Raw genomic sequence first — 19,097 nt, forward strand, 5'->3', positions numbered from 1 at the left:
TCCCTGTCTGCCAGTTTGACTACAGCAATAGGGGCACACAGTCCATAGGGAGACTTCCCTGACATGTGATTGTGGAACAGAGCATGGCAGAGAAAGGCATAAGTAAAGGGAAAAAAATGAAAGGGGAGGACAAGTAGATAAAAGACAGCATGTGTTTGGGAGTAGCAGGAAACGGGAAACCTTGACACAGCTGATTATTGTGCTCGTTTAAAAAAGAGGAGGGGGGGCAAGCTCAGAAGGTTTGGAGTTTTCATTCCATGGCAAAATAAACAGAGTAGGTTGCTTCATTGTCTGCTGCCTCACTTTAATTTCTTGCAGCATAGGTTCCTGGATTTGCTTAAAGGAATACAGAATTTATGTGAGAATGCACTTTAGCACAGTATATATCTTTGCAAAGATTGCAAGGTGAGCAAAGAATTATGCAGACAGGTGACTGAGGAAGGCATTATCTATATTGCATTCTCTTTCTCCTCAGATTGATACCTGGTGTCACCTCTGCTGAGCCTTTTTCTCCTAATCATTTAATGAGGCTTGCAGATGTGGATCCTCAAGGACATGCTCTTCAGTAGAAGAGAGAGGAGCTGGAACCAACCACTGGGGAAACCCTGTAGCCCATACCCATGCAGCCCTCAACTGATCCTTCCCTGCATAATCTCTGTGAGGTCTCCCAGGCAGGAAAACTTCCCCAAGAAGCAGCACAGTGAAGGCTCTACCAAGCCAGCAGCACAGTTGTACTCGTGCTTGCTGCTGCTTTCTGATTCAATTAATGCTTTCATTCATTTATGTGCATGGATTATTTCATCATAGCGGATCAGCTAATGCAATTGAGATTCCTGTTCCACATCGTGTTTACTGTCAGCAGAGAGGAAAGGGATGCTTCAAATTCCCGCAAGTCAAAAGACTGGGGAAATCAGCTCTGGATCATGTCTCTTTTGGGTTGGTGCTCAAAACCTCTGGGACATTACATAAATAGGCGATGCCTCTTCCTACTGCATTTTCAAAGTTCCTAGCAGCAGGCTGGAGTTGGGCATCCTGGCTGGAAAATGGCACCTCTGTCATTCAGAAAAGGGCAACTCATTGTCTAAGAAGGGCTTAACCTTTACCCTCCCTTTGGCACCTCCAGCAGCTGCAGAGGCAATTTTCTATTTGCTTTTATGAATCATATCCTGAGGTACCTTGCTTTCCCTGCCTGTTGCATAGGAAGTTTGAATGCCTGACTTTTCTTTTTATATTACATAGGGTGAAGAAGTGCCTGAAGTCATAATGTGCAGCTCTCAGTATCACAATAGCTAAATCCTTCTGTGGGCCAAGATCTTCCTTAACTGGGCGGGAGCTGGACTCCTAACTTCTGTGTGGACCTGTGCAAAATTACTGGAGAGGTGTCCCACATGGGTTGGGCTGCATTGTCTGCTCTCTCAGCCCACCAAATGCTGAGCTGCACCAACTGAGTACCTGGCATGTCCCTTTGTGTCTAAGGAAGCATATTCCAGTGAGACCTGGCAGTACCAGGAGCAGGGTGCTGTACCCTCATGTGCTCCTTCTTCCTACAGTGCCCCTGTACTGACTGAGCACACTGCAACCTCAGTGGGCTCAGAGGCAGTTCAGACACTAACCTCCCACTCAGATATCATCCTGGCAAGCATCCTATCCAGCTAAAGTCCTGCCTTTTCCCATCCTGACCACTCCGTAGCACACATTATTCTGGGTTTAACTCGTACTGTATGCAAAGAATGTGGCTGTAAATGGAAAAAGCCAGGCAGACAACAAGACAAAATCTGGCAGGTTTTAATAATACTTAGATAAGATGCTGGCATATTAGAAGTATTGGGGGGGGGGGGGGGGGGGGGGTGGATATGGGGAGAAGAAGCTGAAGTTCTTCCTAAAATTAGCTAAAATCATTTGCTTCAGCCTTCAGTCCTTGGAAAACCAGTTAACTTCTCTGGGCATGTTTAGTAGCTATACCTTACTCCAAACAGATGCAAACCTGCATATATGGCAAGAAAAAAACATCGTAAGAATGGCAAGAAACACAGTGCTGAGTTTGGAAGCTGAACCAAAGTTAAGTTTATACAAGCAGCAAATGAAACACCCATCCCCAGTGAGTCAGGTCCTGGCTGTTTCCTTCATTTCCTCCAAGGCTTGCTGTGAACACCCAGCAGTAACAGTCCTTCTGAAATCCAGTCATCTCCTTTCCTGCCCCTTATTTATAGCTTGCTCTCAGCAGTTAGCAGAGTTCCAGTATGCAGCACTGCATTTCTACAGGCCCTTCTCCAGCACACTGGGGAAGTGCAGGCTCTCCCAGACCTCAGCTCAGTTTTGGTACCACAGGTCCCGTTCTCCTGTTGGATTTGTAAGTGCTAGTGTCTGTTGAGCGACAGCAGATGCTGGAATAAAGGAGGGGACAAAATGGCAGATTTGCACAGTTCACTCATGTTTTTTGGTTTTATCTTGAATACAGCCTTATTGAAAGTGGTTGTATGTTCCTCTAACTGTCCCTTTGGGTTCAGTCTGGTAGGGCAGAGGATACAGTGGAATATTAAGGTGTGTCAGTGTGTAAACGGTTTCTCAGAGATATGAGTTTGAGCCTGCTGATTCAGGCTAAGGTGTATCCTTACCGTAAGGTGCATGCTCTGATTTCCCCTTTGACAACAGCTAGGAAAGAGCAGTATTCTTAGCTTTTGCTTCTTTGTTTACTTACAGTAGTTCTTCATTTGTGGAAGTGAGCTTTGGCCTGTCTTAGTCTGGGAATCTGCTTCAGTGACAGTTGTGGATGCAGTTGTGAACTCCTGTTGCTGTCTGGCATTTATCTCAGGGCATTCAAGAGACCATAGGCTTCACACAGGCAAGTACTGTTTTCTGGGAACTTTCCTGAAACTTGTTACAGTGTATGTCCAGGGAGAGGTGGCTATGACAGAAAGGATTAGGAAAATGCAGAACGGGGAAAGTCCTTCAGGTAATATGGCTAGAGATGCTTTCCTATGTGAAACTAGGTATAAACCCGCATTTATACAACATAAGCTGAGTTAATAACAGTAGCTCCAAGACAAAAACACATATTGTCAAAGACCACATACATGCTGAGAAGAGCAGTTACAGACCAAAATGGGCTTTCTGTCTTGGGAATTCCAACTAGTCTGCAGTGACCTATTCACAACTCTTTGTTTGCTCTTACAGAATAAAACCAGGAGAAAAATAATTCACTTAAATTAGACATCTTTATAATCCTTATTCAACCTCATCCTTTTGTTTTGATTTTTTTTCCCATAGAAAAAGCAGCAGGGACTCTGTCCAAATGCATACCTATTTGCCATGGAGTAAAAGATTTACCTCACTATGAACTGCGTGCCAGTTACAATGAAGATCTACATTGTCAGGATGGATTAAAAACTAATGGCCCATTTAGTGTGTTGTACAAATTTCTCCCAAAATAATAGCAGTGGGATTGCCTGATGTGCAAATAGGGCCATTGTCCTTGCTTGCTAAACCCCACTTCCTTACAGGTGCTGCCAGGAAAATATAAACAAATGGATGAGACTTCAGACTGACAGCCAGAGACAAAGGCTGCTGTGAGAGGCACAAGGGTAAGGGCTTGTCTGGAGAGTCCCTGCCTGTCAGCCACTTAAGATGCAAAAGTGTATTTTGTTTGCATACAGTCATTTAGCCTGATGCTGCCCAACAGTTCTCTTGATTATAAGCTACTGCCTGTTTTAAAAGGCAAGAAACTAGTTCTTTCTTTGAAGATGAGTGCTTGGTGGAAGCTGTTGAGTTTTCCCAGTTACAACCACAGCTCTTTCGCTGAAATCTGGACTGTTGTCAAGGGAAATGACTGCTCATGCCAGGGTTTCAGAAAGGTGTGGGCTTCACAGTGCAGATGCTGGTTTCCTTGGCCTTCCCTGATTTTGGTTGAGCTGGAGCTAGGAATGGCAAATCTCCAATAGCAAAAGGAGGCAAAATAGCCTCACATATTACAAATATTGTCAACTGAGCAGGGGGCAGGACAAACTAATGTGAATGGCTCACAGCATTAGGTACAAACCAAAGAAAGAAGACAAAGATCCACACAACATAGCTTCTGCACAGGATTTCATATGATTAGCTACAGCAAAATACAACATAAAACTTCAGATTTATTGCCTTACATACTATTTGAAAAGGCAGAAGGAAATAGCATAAAGCTAAAGTCCCATTCAATGTTACATCCTTTTTTTTTCAAGATTAATAAAATATGGACTTCTTTTAAAAGCAGGAGGCTTCTTTGAATAAATTAAATATATAGCTCATTTTTAAAAAAATTAAATATATATCTTTTTTATTTTTTGGGGGAAAAGGACCTATAACTAGATGGGGTATATTCTCTGAAGCTGCTGCCAAACCTTTAAAGATACATACTGTGGTCTAAGTTTTTACATTTCTAGAAAGATTTTCCTCAGCCAAAATTGCAAAAGTTAACATTTGATATACCTAATGCAATAGGATATCACATTCCTTCCTGTTGAATATATGGCTTTTCAAGCCCTATTCCCACCTGATTAATATGTGGACATCTACATGGGAGTGTCCCTGCAGCTAAATAACATGAGCTTGAGAAGCACTTTTTTCCCAAAATGTAGAGCTTAAAGTAGTGCAGGGAATAGATGGTTAATGACCGAGAACAATCACGAGAGCATTCTGTGGTACTTTACACTGAATGTTGGTGTATGTGTCTTTTACTGAGTAAGACTATTGCAGTAATTTTTGGTCTGTTGTACACACACATAAGGAGGTCCATGGGCTACCTAAAGAGGATCTACAAAAGGGAGCTAAGAAATACAAAGGCAATATCTGTGAACAAGGATCCTAAAAAACCCCAACAGATGAAAAATGGTGCTATATATTATTAAGGTGCCTCCAAATGGACTAAAATGCATTATGGAGAAAAACAATTTGTACTGGGGAATGAGCAGACAGACAAGGAGAAAGATAGGAAAGCTTTTAATGGGCTTTGCCTCTACTCTGTCATCAAAGTGTTAATTCCTGTTAATCCAGAACACACAGCGTTGGTCTTGCTATCCAGAAATACCACAAACAACTTCTGAAAAATCTTAATGAAAGTCAGTTATGCAAACATTTCCAAACAGCTGTTCTTTTACGCCAATTGACACAGGAAATTTCTAGCTCAGTTACTTTTTTAAGGAAATCTTTCTTTCGGCTTACACTTCCTCCTCACCGAGATGCTCTATGAAAAGGATATTCCGGTTATTGCTTGTTCCTGGCAGGTGCCTCTCACAGCCTGAAATCCTCTGTTGTATCTCCCAGGGAGGCTTTAGGAGGCAGCTCTTGGTTTCCTGCAGTGCTTTCAATTTCTGTGTGTGTAATTCTGCAAGAGGAAAAAGCTATTTTTTCCCCAAATCCTGTGTTGATCTCCAATACACTTGGCCTTCAGAGATCTGCAAGAACAGCTGAGAACATTGCAGGCTGCAGTGCAGGGGAGTAGCAGCTTCCTGAGGATACTGCAAAGTCTGGTCCAGACAGTGAGGCTGCAGCTGCCTGACTGTGATCCAGTTCTTAAAAGCCCCATCTTGGTTATTGCCTCCCCTGAATAGGAGACTAATTTGCTAACAGCTTTGCTCTTATGTGCTTTTTCTTCCACAGCTCTGGCTACATGGCTGTAATTCATAGCCTGGAACACTTCAAAGGTGTAATTTCCTCTTTTTACTAATGCAGTACTCTTGATCTATGTCTAAGAATCATATTCCTCCTGCAGACTGGCAGGATGGATGGCCTGTGAACTTGGCCTCTTGGGATGGAGGAAACCAGTGGAGATCAGCATCAGCAAAGAGGCAAAAGGGAATTTGTCAGCATCATGTTCAGCTGCCCTTCCTGCATGGTGGCAGCAGAGGGGCAGAGAGGGCAACTGTGCAGAAATTAACTGCTTGAATTAGGCACAGCTTATTCGTTGTGCAGACCTGAATCAAAGTCCTGATGCCGTGTCTTGGTGCAGTAAATTGTTTCCCAGCCCACTTCATACATGTGTCTCTCACATACACATGCACTAAATGCTGGATTGGAGTCTCTTACCAGCCTTGCCCTTTACCTGGACTTCACACACTGATGTTTCTCCCCCTTCCTTGGAAGTAAAAAAAGGCCTATACAGAGAAGATCAGTGACAGTGGCTATTTTCCCCTTTTCTCTTACCCCAGCGCCCTTTGAGAAGCCTAGTAAAAGGCTACTGGGACTCTTATGATAATTCCACTCCTTTTGCCAAGGCAAGAACTTGAGCAGAGCCTTTGTACTATTCTCATATATGGCTTTCATGGCAATAATATAAGTTGGGGGGTATGTGACATTCAAAGCCCTCTGTGATCAGCCTTGCTGACCACAAATAAATCAATTTGCTATCAGAACAACTAGGAAATTTCATTCCTCCTTTCTGTTCTCCAGGTTCAGGTAGGACAGCTATCCTGTGGTTGTTTCTTCAGGCTTTCTGTGGAAATGGGAGCTACAGAAATACATCACTGTAAGGGAAATGCGGAATACAGACAAAGTCACACCACTGCAGAAAATTTTATTGTAATACAGAGCTGCTCAAACGCTGAACTATAGTTAGGACCTCAGCACGGAGAACAAAAATGAAAGCAGAAGCATGCTGCCTCCGAGGGGCTTGCCAAATAATCTTCTGGTTCAACCTGAAAGGGAGGATCTTGCTGCGTAGGAGCTGGATACAGTAAGTACTGCACATACCCATGTGCAGCTTTTCACCCTTACAGGCAGTTGCAGCATCTCAGTGTGTACAGTGCAGGTGGGAGGATGACATTCTAAAGCCTTCCCCTGTGCTCCAAACAGCAGCACTGCCTCTGCCACAACCCCATCCTGCCCATCCATGCTCACTTGTAAACCACAGTGCTGGGAAGCTACTTCTTCCTAGCTGAGATCCTCTTATGATAATGTCCGTGTGTTGTTGCTTGTGGTATAGGTCAGTAGTAATGACTCAGACCAGCCCTTCACTTTCCTTCCTCTTGTTGGCTAGACACAAAATCCAGCCCACAAACAAATTAATCTGTCCCATGCACCAATAAAGATGATTCCCTGTTAATTAACAAATTGCACACAAAAGTCCCTGGCTTGTATTAACAGACTCTTGAATGCCGGTGAAATCAAGCACTTAAAAGTTCAAGAAGTCTGAATTCTCCCTGCAACCTTGACATAGGTTTGTGGGTTTTGGTTTCACTATTTTGGTGGATATAATTACATATAATAGTGTAACTTCTAATGAGATAAACAAAGTAATTCTTCATCAGCATATACTTTTTTTTTGTAGGGGAGGACAAACAAAGATGAAATGTGCTCCACATTCAGTGTCTTCGCATGTGGGGAGTCCTTGAGGTGGAGATCTCCAAGCCTCTATATGCAATAACATAGTGCCCCCTGTTGGGAAGCTGTTCCTGTCTCCTGGCTGTGTTCAGGTGAGATGACATTAACACAAATAATGGACTGTTTCATGTGATCTTGTACACTGATGAAGTCCGTATAGCATCACACCAACAGGTTTAAAAACACACCTTTTCCTCCCTCAGATATTTTTTGTTGGGCTCGAACAAGCAGTTGCACTGGGTGCTTATTAAAGCTTTCTATGAGAGTGTTCCAGAAAGATCTACTGGTTTATTATCTTTTCAGCTTTTTAAAAGCAAAATCTCTGTGATTTCAGCCACTTGAGATGAGAGCCCCTCATTCAGCTCAAGGCACATAAGTCAAACTGGCTCACATCAGCAGGGAAGTGCATGGGGCTGCAGACTGGTTGCTTACTCTGGATCTGTGGTGGTTTCCTTAGCCCAAAGAAACAGTCCTCAGTCTTTGCCTGGACAGAGAGGGGTTATTGGGCACAGGAAGCAAATCCTACTACCTGGGATACCCTCTCCTGTACTGCAACAATTATTTCTTCCATTTCTGACAGCAACAGGAGAAACCTCTTTTCTCTGGGTTTTGCCTGAACCCTCTCCCTCCCCTACACTGCAGAAGCAGGGCCAAGGTTGGCCCTTTATCTCCCCATCGTGCCACTCTCATCATGCAGTCCGAACCATACCCTCACCCTCCTTCAGAAATTGCAGTGAGATTAATGCTATGGTTCTCCAAAACACCTGCATGGTGTTGGCCCAGGATAACACCCCTTGTCAGGGACTACATGGAGAGCACTGCCCTGGTCACATTCATTTTCTGTGGGACCAAACCCTTACTGTAACCCAACTCTCACTGAGTTTCTGATCCTCAATATCAAGTGACCTTGCTAGGCCTTGAAAATCTTAGAATCATATAATAGTTAGGGTTGGAAAGGACCTTAAGATCATCTAGTTCCAACTCCCCTGCCATGGGCAGGGACACCTCACACTAAACCATATCACCCAAGGCTTCATCCAACTTGGTCTTGAACACTGCCAGGGATGGAGCATTCACAACCTCCACCCTAACAGTAAAGAATTTCTTCCTTATATCCAATCTAAACCTCCCCTGTTTAAGTTTCAACCCGTTAACCCTTGTCCTGTCACTACAGTCCCTAATGAAGAGTCCCTCACCAGCATCCCTGTAGGCCCCCTTCAGATACTGGAAGGCTGCTATGAGGTCTCCACACATCCTTCTCTTCTCCAGGCTGAACAGCCCCAACTTTCTCAGCCTGCATGTTCTTTTTGGCCCATGGTAACACAAGACCAAAACCCAGCTAGGCCACCCCTGGTGGCTTTCCTGAAGGCCCTAAACTTAACATGAATCCTATAATGGCCCACAAATTTAATAACAGAGAATGAGGTTACTGAAATCACCACTTCAATGGTGAGGTGGTATAAAACCCATTTTATACCAGAAGAGGATTTCCCCAGGCCCCTCACTCACCTCAGTCATGAAAAACTAAATCCCATATGATGGGTTGTAAATATGGATGTGAGCTTGCAGATTAAAATACAACAGTCCACATTGGGGTGAGGAAGAGTTGTTTGTCTGGAGCTATGATGCTGTTGTTGGAAGGGCAGACTGAAGAAGGATTGTTTTCTATGAGCACATTTTTCATGAAGTAAGCTTTTGTCCTTAACACACAAAAGACCCTTTTTTGTGATTCACACTGTGTGGTATTTTTAGTTTTCTTTGCATTTAATTAAGAATGGCACAAGAATAATACTGAAAAGTAAAACATAAAAGCAGAGTGACCCTATAAAAAGAGCGGGGTTTTTACCTTAGAAAAAAAACCCTTGCTACATTACAGGCTAAGCCTCTAAAGTAAACTGGTTGAGGTAGAGACCATATGCTTGTCCTGTGTTGGCCATGCATTTGTCACAGTCAGAGTCTCTTCTATCTCTTCTGAAATTTTCACATCTGCTGGTGAATTCCAAAGCATCTAAGAGAACAAAAAATCAAAGACCAAAGACAACAAGTTGCTTGAAGTGTAGCTTATCAGAGCTATAAGTTGGTAGACATGAGATCTAGATATTTGACTTCTGTCAAAGGACAGAAGTTGAGAGAAACAAATCCTTGTAAGGTCTTATGTAGCCTGGGATCTGAAGTACTTACAGGGTACAGCTAACAGTGACTAATGAAGTGCAAATAATGATTCATAATAACTCCAGAATATGTTGTACCATGCTTTTTCAGAACAGAGGAAGCATAAAGTTAACTTCTTTCCTGTTTTGGGCAGGTGCTTTCTTTGCTTACCCAGCACCCAGATAACTTTCTTAACACCCCAAAGATGCCATTTGATGTCCTGCTGACTTCACTCAATCTGCTCCTTTTTTTATCTCTTTCTCTATCACTACTTCAGGGTTCCGCCTTCCCTGGACCTCCTCCTCCCTCATTAGTGATTCTCACAGAACCAACATGACCTCCCAAGGCCTATCTTCTTAATAGCATACTCACACCCAGCCACTGTTACTCCACTGCACTGGATCACTGTCAGATTCTCTGTCGTGTCTGGGATTGTGCCACATATTCTCTCCAAGACTCCCAACAGTGGCTTAGGTATCTTCACCTTTATCCCATCTGTGGTGCAGGAGTGAATGCCTGTCTTGCAGAACTCACAGCACTCCACTCAGGTGTTGATTTCTTTCTGATGTGTGTTCATTGATGCTGAGTAAGGGATGAATCCTGGCTCCAGCTCTTCCCACATGGAGTACCCAGATCAGGCTTCCCTCCAGTGTGAACCAGCTGATGCTGTCAGGTCAGAATTCCTATCAAAACCCTTCCATGTTCACAGCACCTAAGGGGTTTCTCTCCTATCTGGACTCTGTTGGTGAATGTAAAGGTCAAAGTGTGTTCATTTTCATATGAACTTTTAGATGATAGGTCTCCTTACTTTCAGCTGGGGCAACACTATCAGCTGGAATAGTGGGGTAAAAACTCATCAGATATGATTATTCCCCCAAACACTGCATGAAGAACAGCATTTATGAGAATGAAAATCATGAACCAATACATGTAGCACTGTGCTTGAGCTCACAAGATATGTGGATATCAAAACACTGGTGAGACCAGTGTCTCACCAAATCACCCAAATCTCTATAAGCCAGAGTCACCAAGCTCTACCAAGCCTATTTAGTCATCCCATTGTCACTGCAGCTTATTTCCCAGCAGAGGAAATGACTTGGCTGTGTCAAGGTAGTTCACATTATCTGCATGGGATGGACTGAGGATCACCTCCTCATATTGTCCAGGGACTGCCAGCAGACTGCCCAGTCAGCATGTAGCCCTAAGCAGGTGTGCCATTAGCATTAGCTGGCTGGCTATCCAAGCTTTTCAGTTACTTAGTGGCAGTGGCATCATTTGATGGTGAAAGGCCAGATTGAACTCAGTATCCGATTAGACAATTAGCATTAGACACCCATGCAGCATTTCAGGAAACTCCCCTCTATAATTCTGTGTCCTTTAGGTAATGCAGCTAAGATGTCCAAATGGATTAATATCCCCTGATGGACTGGGAATGTCTGCGTGCCTCGGTATACTCTGTATGTTGATATTATTCTGCACCATGATGGGTATCACAAGAACAACACAATCTGGTTTATCGCAATGCCTGAGGTATCCTATGGCCCCATAACATCAGATGGGGGAGAAATGACTGCGGGCATTTCAGTAGGAGTAACAGTACCCCGAAGAACACAAAAGTGGCCAGTGCTTTTCTGCAGGACACAACCCTGCAGGCTGCTACATGTGAGCAGGAGATAACAGGGCAAAGCACGAAGGAGGTGTGATGAGGTTAACTCATATGACAGAAATAGTGCTAAAAGACCTTGCTGGTATTTACCTGCCCCAGAACTTCAAGACAATTTCTTTGAGAGGTAAGATCAAAGTTTGCTATCCAAATGTTATTTTCAATTTAAATGCTTGCATTTGTAGTAGTGTTCTCAGGATTTGTAAGTCCAAATGCTGAACTTTTTATTTATCACCCATACATTTAATGATCCACATGATATGTATGGATGGACTCCTACTTTCCAAAGTCTGAGAAATAGCACGGTAGTCCATTCTTTACTGAGAGAGCACTTCTTACAGTGCTGATGTCTGATTAACTTCTTACAGGTTCCGGTGAAGTGGGTTTCACAACCTCCCCAGCTAGTAATCTATTGCAGCTCTGCCTTACTCAGAGACAGCTTTTGTAACATCCAGCCATTTTCTTTTGTCCTTTCTTCCTTTCTTTCTTGCAAATTAAACTGATTAGATCTTATCTTTGTCCTTCTAGCAATGCAATCGCTCACTGCCTTTCTTCACAACGACCTCTCATGCACTGCAACTGCATTATCACGTCCTGCCCTCCTTCCAGCCATTTCCTGTAGACTCAACAAACCCAGTTCTCCAGCTTCTTCCTGGGAACTGTTTTCCAAACCTCTTATCTCTTCAGAGGTGCGCACTGCCTGGGCCAGCTGAGCTGCTTGCTGTTGTCCTGTGTGGTTTCAGTGGTGGATTCCTGCTTCACTCCGCCCTGTAGCCCACCATCTGGGCACCCTGTTCCACAGAGCAGGGCTGGGCTGGCTGAGATACAATGGGATGGGGTGGGATGGGAGGGGATGCCTGCTGGGGCCAGGCGAGGGTGCTGCGTAGGTGCTGGGGCTCTGCTGTGCCAAGTGCTGGGAGCATGGGTGCCAGGGCCCCGGGCCCTGCCGAGCATAGGAACTGGCATGTGCACTTCACTCCTCTTCCCTGCCAGGAAGCGGCCTCTTTGGCTTACAGGCTCATCCTGGATTCCCAGGTCAGAAAAGTCACCAGCTCTCTCCTCAGGTGCTCTCAAATCATAGGAGCACATAATGGTTTGGGTTGGAGGGGACATTAAAGATCATCTAATTCTAACCCCCGTGCCACAGGCAGGGACACCTTCCACTAGACCAGATTGCTCCAAGCCCCGTCCAGCCTGGCCTGGAACACTGCCAGAGATGGGGCAGCCACAGCTTCTCTGGGCAACCTGTGCCAGTGCCTCAGCACCCTCATAGTGAAGAATTTCTTCCTAACATCTAATCTAAATCTCCCTCTTTCAGTTTAAAGCCATTCCCCCTTGTCCTGTCACTACAGGCCCTTGTAAAAAGTGTCTGTGCATCTTTCTTATATGTCACCATTACATATTGAAAGGCCACAGTAAGGTCTTCCTGGAGCCTTTTCTTCTCCAGGCTGAGCCCCAACTCTCTCAAACTGTCTTCAACAGAAGTCAATTATATTTCTGATTAATTTCTGGTAATTCTCTTAGGAGGCAGAGTTCCCCATGTTCTGTGGTATGTAAGCATTCGAGGAACTTCTAGAGAGAGCGGGCTACAGAACCCAATCCTCTCTATCCTAAGAGCACCAGCTTCCAGGTTCATTTGGAGTTGGCATAGACCTACATTTAGCTATTGACAAACCTTGTATCAGCTACTTCAGTAGACAGCAATGGAAATTCTGGTCATGTGCAGCGTTACAGAACCGAATCTTTACTGTCTAAAGACCTCAAGCAGCATATAGTTAGCTTTTTATTACCAATGTTCCCATTAATACTTAGTTAGAGAAGTGGCACATTCTGCTGTTGGTTATTAGCACTCGCTCTTCCCAGCGCTCTGTCCCTCCCAGTAATCCTTATATCCTTCCCACATTCCCTACAGATTCAGTGTCCCTAAACCAAATATTTTGATCTGCTGCCTGGACAAGATATGACATAAACTGCCAAACAACAAGGGCCAGTGTCTCCCTGCTGATTCTCACATGGGGGTACCAGTGAGAGCTCTCTGCTGTACCCATCAACTGATCTCTGGCTATAGGAGCTTGCTCATTTTTGATTCCTCTGTGTGCATGTTAACTTTGAAATGAGCCAGTTCATCCCTAAGTGACTGATTGGGGACTGACAGTGGGATAAAAAAGCCTTACTTCTTCAAGAAACTACAGAAAAAAACTTCCACGAGCCTGTCAAAAGTATATCATAAAATTTGATCCCCAAGTCTGTAAATATGTATTTTAATAAAGATCAGATAGAGCGTTTGAACTGCCTTCTGATTTTGAGACTTCAGTCTCACTCTGAATATATCTAAGTGGAAAGCAAATTTAGGATGAGCAGACTGACCCAGTGTTCACAGGGAAGAGGGTGTAGGAAAACACTTTTTCATTCTTTTTTCTCATTTCATCTAAAACCTCTTGAGGGAAGGGGTGGGACACAAGAGCTTTCCCTGCGTGCTGCAGCAGCTCTCATTAAATGCTTCTCTTGAGAAAGCTGGAAAAGAGCAGGTGAGCAACCAAAGGCACCAGGCAGAGCTATTGCTCTCTTTCTGTCAAGGGCCTGCTTCCTTTGGGTAGTTTCTGCAGAAACTGGGGTGCATTTGAGGCAGGCAATCTGGGTGAAGACTGGGGGTGGTGTTTGTTTGCTCACCTCTTAACAGCTGCAGTATGGGTATCTTCACCTGGAAGTGTTCAAAAACCATGTTGACAAGGCCCTTAGTGACATAGTTCAGTGGTGGACTTGGCAGTCCTGGGGTAATAGTTGGACTTGATGATCTTGAAGGTCTTTTCCAACCTAGATGATTCTATGACTCCATGATTCTATGGTTCGGGCTCCCTTCACAGTCATTGGAGGGAAATGGACACTGTTAGGCAGTGATTCATCTGACCTATTTTAGATGTTCACCCTAGAAGTAGATGAATCATGCCCTAGAAATGCTTCTTGAATATTTGAATAAGGAGCTTTTCTTGTTTTGTTCAGTGGCTTATTCTCAGTTTGTTATATTCAAGATGCCTTGCTCTTAAGTAATATTTTTTTTTTCTCTTCATTTTTAGTAGAGAGTTAATTTTTACTCAAGATGAGGATGTGCTGATAAGACATCTTCCTCTGAGAGCTGGGGTTTCAAAAAATCAGCAATTTTACTCCTGTGGTTTTGTGGCTTCTCTCTGTAAAGGGTGCGTGAAATAGAAATGGTGAAGTATTAAAACCAAAGAAGATAGAAGCCCAGAGGGGAAAAAGATGAGCAAGTCAGAATCTGAAACAACACAGTCAGGAAACACAGATGATGTGGTTTCTGTAAAAAGCTTGTTTGTTCAGTTATAGAGGAAGGGAATTTGTGTATGCATAGCTGCAGTTTAATTAACTGTAGGAATCACTGTGTATATGCAAAAAGGAAGATTTATTTTTTTATAGACTACCCAATATCATTTTATTACAATGGACACTATAAAATGTAGAGATACACTCTGATAGATTTCATGTGTTTGTGTGTGTGTATATATATTGTTGTAGACTCCAAATCTATCTGCATAAGGCAGCAGAGGAGCTTGACAGAGAAGGGTCTGTGTATGGAAAATGGAAAGTGATGGAATAAATGATTTTTTCATTAACTCCAATGATCCAGCTAGGTCTTCAGGTTTTAAAGTTGCATTTCTAACCTTCCAGTATAGCTAAGAAACACTTGAAGATGGGACCTAGCTTCAGAAATGGTCCCCAGATATAAAGATGTCTGTCTGTAGAGGTTAACAGTGGCTTTTTTCAGTTATCTGAATTTTCCCCCTAAATCCCTTCTGCACTAGGGCAGCATGTGCAACATCAGCAGCTGCTGTATTTTGAAATCAGTATATAGGGATGCTGTGCTATTGCTCCAGCCTCTCTGAAGAGGTCAAGAGTTTGGTGTTACTTTCTCTTCTTGCTTTTCTTGCTTCTGGTTTATTCAGTCAACATAGGATCAATCAAGTAGCAATGTGGGAAGTGGTTTAACTCAGGTGGGTCATACATCTGAGCTCTAATTCATGTTCCTATATAAACATGGTTGTATCGCAGCCACAGGCCAGGATTAGAGGTGCTATGTCACAGACACTTTATTCTCTCTATTGAGCTGTTGTCAAGAGCTACCAATGAGCTGCATTAATTGTTTTTTCTTATATGTGTTTGTATGAAAGCTGTGTTTTAAAGTATGTCACCTAAAATATCGTTGTATAAAATGTGTTTATAAACTTGTTTATAAACTTTACTTATGAAAGGGGTTATAGACTGAAGTATAAAAGACTGGTTGGCAGCCTTAGGCAGTTGACAGAACTTCATTTACGATAGATAAATGCATTGTTGTTACTCAGACTAAGCAGCATTCAAGCTATTCATGGAATGGCATTCATCTTTAATAAATATTTTACATAATACATGCAAGTTATTCATGGAATGGCATTCATTTTTAATAAATACTCTATGTAATGTTGACTGCTTGGGACTCCAAGGAATTAAGAGTCTGTAACAGTGTGATCTGTCATCTTCCTTGATTTTTATCTCAGTGCTATAAAAGTGGCTGTAATGAGTAGTTTTCAGCTCCAGACCCTCTGAACATTTCCAGTGTATTGGTCAACTGCTGTATAGTACATGCCAGCCTATTAACAGATCTTTGCTTTTCCTTGTGACCTTTCATAGCGTCCTTAGTACTTGTTTTAGAACACACCCCCTAAAAGTCAAAGTGACTTCTATTTTGGGGGGTATAGGATGCTATTTTAAAACATAATACAATTGTGGGTGCTTTCCTTGTTGCAGTTACTGATGGCAAATCACCCTGGACCCTTCACTAGTTCAAACACTAATCTTTGGGAAGAGAGAGTGCTGGAAGCCTGATTAAGAAGCTGTGGGGCCATTTATCAGCTGTGCTTATGTGTGGGTCATGGCAAGCTCTGGTCAGGAGGAGCAGAAGATGTTTTGTGTACAAAATGTGCCTTTTAGAATTATTTACAGTGAAATTAATTGTAAGAATGAATAAGGTCATTGGTATTTAATCTGAGGTAGAGTTGTGAAACTTCAGATGACTGTGCAGGAGTTTTAGGTTGCTGTGATGACATGTTTCATCCAGGGCTAAGCAGCTCTTCTAGGCAAAACATGTCTTTGTGGTTACACCTTTTCTTGTATTTCTTCTTGCTTATGTAGAAAACCTGTATGTGTAATAATTTGAAAAATTGAAAGACTTTTAAAATTTCATATAAAATGCTTGCTTTATAAGATTTCTCAGTGAAAATATAAGTATTTGATTATAAATACAAATGTATAAATGTGTAATTACAAAACAATGTAATGGTCCATTCTCAATTGTTTTATTTCTGTAAGAGGAAGGAGTATTCTGAACGGAGTTTTGTGGTGGCCGAGTTTACAGTAATGTTTATTATGTGCAACATTTTGGTTTATACTGCAGGGCAGGGGCAGGAACACTTCTATTTTTAATGTTGTGGTTTAATGCTATGGATAATTCACAATGCTTTCTTTTTGTATTTTTCTCAGTTGCTTGTGCCTAATGCATTCATGTTATGAAATACATGTATTGTGGTGGGATGAGACCTTTGCAGCATGAAATAGGTCATAAGTATTTTATATCAGACCTCTAGATTTGATAAAAATCTTAGATCAGGTGTTAACCCGCAATGGTAATAATATATAACATACAAAGCTGAGCTTTCACTCCTTCTATCAACTGTATAATTACAGTTTTCTTAAGAGTTTCTTGCTTTCAGAAAAAAAATATACCTGTTGTTTATTTGCAAAGGAAAATGTGAGATTTATGAATGAAAAAGATCATAATAAAGAATGGGAAACAGACCCAAATGCACCGTGCAACCTAAGATGGTTTACAGTTTGATTCTATGATCTTAAAGGTCTTTCCAGCCTGAATGATTCTGTGATGGGTTGGGTATTGTTTGTTGTTTTATCTTGTTTTGGGGGGGGGGGGGGATTTTGGGTTGGTTTTTTTTTGGGAGAGGGGAGGTGATTTTTTCCCCTTGGTTTTAAAATATCAAATTTTCCCCATTCCAGTTCTGGTTTTCCCATTGCTGACGAGACTAGATTGTTAATCAAAACCTGCAGAATGTTAAATTTCCTCTGCTAGATGCCGGGTGACGTCCCAGCTTTTGACCTGTGCAATACTGGAAAAGGCCACAGGAGGGATGTTGCAGCAAGGTCTTCGAAGTGCTTCATCAGAAAGCTGTGTGGTACTGGTGGCTGACGCTGGGTCTGGAAGAGTCCTGGCAAAAGTCCGTATCAACCCTAGCTAACCCATTAGACTTTAATTTTGTTCTATGAGGGCTTAATTAGGTCTCTTGTAATAACTCCACAGCGCTCACATAAAGCTAGAGAATGACCCCATGTAGTCATTAGAAGCCACAAAATACCTGTGTGAGTCAAAAAACCTTACTTGTGGATGAAGAGTTTTCCCTTCCTTGAGTAATTTTTAAACGACTTCGCATGAATGTAGGAAAATAACTCATTTTTCCTTGGCAATTTCTGAGAAAAGTCATGGGTGTCTGCAGTTTCTCTTAGACTAAGAAAATAGGTGCTGCAGCTGATGGGAGGGTCTCTGCTAGAAGATAATGGGCCATTGGAAAAGATGGTGATCAGAATGCTAAGCATACTCTTGCAGCAAGGGAATAGCTGCCACCTATTTCTGGCACCAGCCATTTGGGGTTTAATGCTTTTTTGTTGCTGGAAGAACAGATAGAGCCTTAGGCTAGTGAGGTAGGCTTTAGGTGTGACTCCTACCCATGATTGTTTGAATTGACTTCATTGTAAAACTTTTCAACTTTTCAACTTTCATTTTCAATTGATAGGATAAATCAAGAGTTAAAACAAAATGGGGGCTTATTACACTCAGCGCATTGCCTGGGAAAATATGCAGGATTAGGCCAGCCTGCTTTATCCTGCATGTAAATGAACCAATAGATCCTCCTGTGTTGTTTTAGCAGCACCTAAATGTGGTACTGGCACTCCATAGAATGGACACAGCCAATTTATTCCTCTGGCCTAAAAGTAATTCTGGGCTGGTTTACCTTTGTCTGGCAACCTGGTTTCTTGGGGACCATTTTTCACCCCCTTTCCATTCAGCATCTGTGACAGGGGCTGTGGCTCCATGTTACAAGTTCTTCTGGAGTTTAAGGGGTTCCCTTTTCAGTTTTGTCCCTTTCCTCACATTCCCCTGCCATGTTCCACAGCTGAATGCTGTCTTAGTTACAGTCACTCAGTGGTCAGTATAACTGCCCTGTTGTAAATAGTTCCCTGTTGAACCACATAAGGGAAAGAATGGATGCTGATGTGCTGTTGCTCGGAGGTAGGAAGGATTAGTTGGGGTTAGGTAAGGACAGAAAGCTTGCTGCCAAAGTGATTGCACCATAGAGTTCACCTTCAGTAACACCAACATATTAAATAAAAAGATGCCTCATGTTTTCCCTTTTAATCCCATTTTGTGCCGCTAAATCCATAATAAATCACCTAAAGAACAGGGGATCACCTTGGATGCCTTCTGCACTAATGCCTGCAATCAGTCCAGCCCCCAAACAATTGCCATGCCAGTTTTCTGCTTTGTCTTTGCTCTGGCTTCTCCCACCTATCTGTGGCTGGGCTCTTATCATGACATTTCCCTTCTGGCTCTGCCCAACCAAGTCTCCAGCAGCCAGGCAAACAGTGACATTCCTGCTACTCCTGTGCTTGCTGCAAAACCTCTCTCCCAAGAGACAGGCTGCATTTCTAAAGAGATAGCATGCCAGTATTCCTCATAACTTTTTCATTCTCTTCTTGGGAAACCTTTTTTCTTAACAGGAGATGAAATCACGGGGTTTTGCATACCCTTTTTTTCTGTAGTCTCAAAAGCAAATGCTGTAGGAGGTCAGGTGTTTTGCTGAGCCAGCATTGCTGT

At 42.8% G+C, this 19,097-nt stretch overlaps 1 long non-coding RNA gene across 1 annotated transcript; it reads left to right on the forward strand.

The window, feature by feature from the left end:
- The first annotated feature begins 3,304 nt into the window (after positions 1 to 3,304).
- On the forward strand, positions 3,305 to 17,034 carry LOC115946337 (uncharacterized). Its single transcript, XR_004080431.2, has 4 exons — positions 3,305 to 3,581; positions 6,421 to 6,703; positions 7,298 to 7,442; positions 15,965 to 17,034. It is a non-coding gene; the product is annotated as an uncharacterized lncRNA (long non-coding RNA).
- The last annotated feature ends 2,063 nt before the right edge of the window (positions 17,035 to 19,097 follow it).

The sequence above is a fragment of the Melopsittacus undulatus genome, chromosome 5 (genome assembly GCF_012275295.1).
Source record: "Melopsittacus undulatus isolate bMelUnd1 chromosome 5, bMelUnd1.mat.Z, whole genome shotgun sequence".
Lineage (NCBI taxonomy): Eukaryota > Metazoa > Chordata > Aves > Psittaciformes > Psittaculidae > Melopsittacus > Melopsittacus undulatus.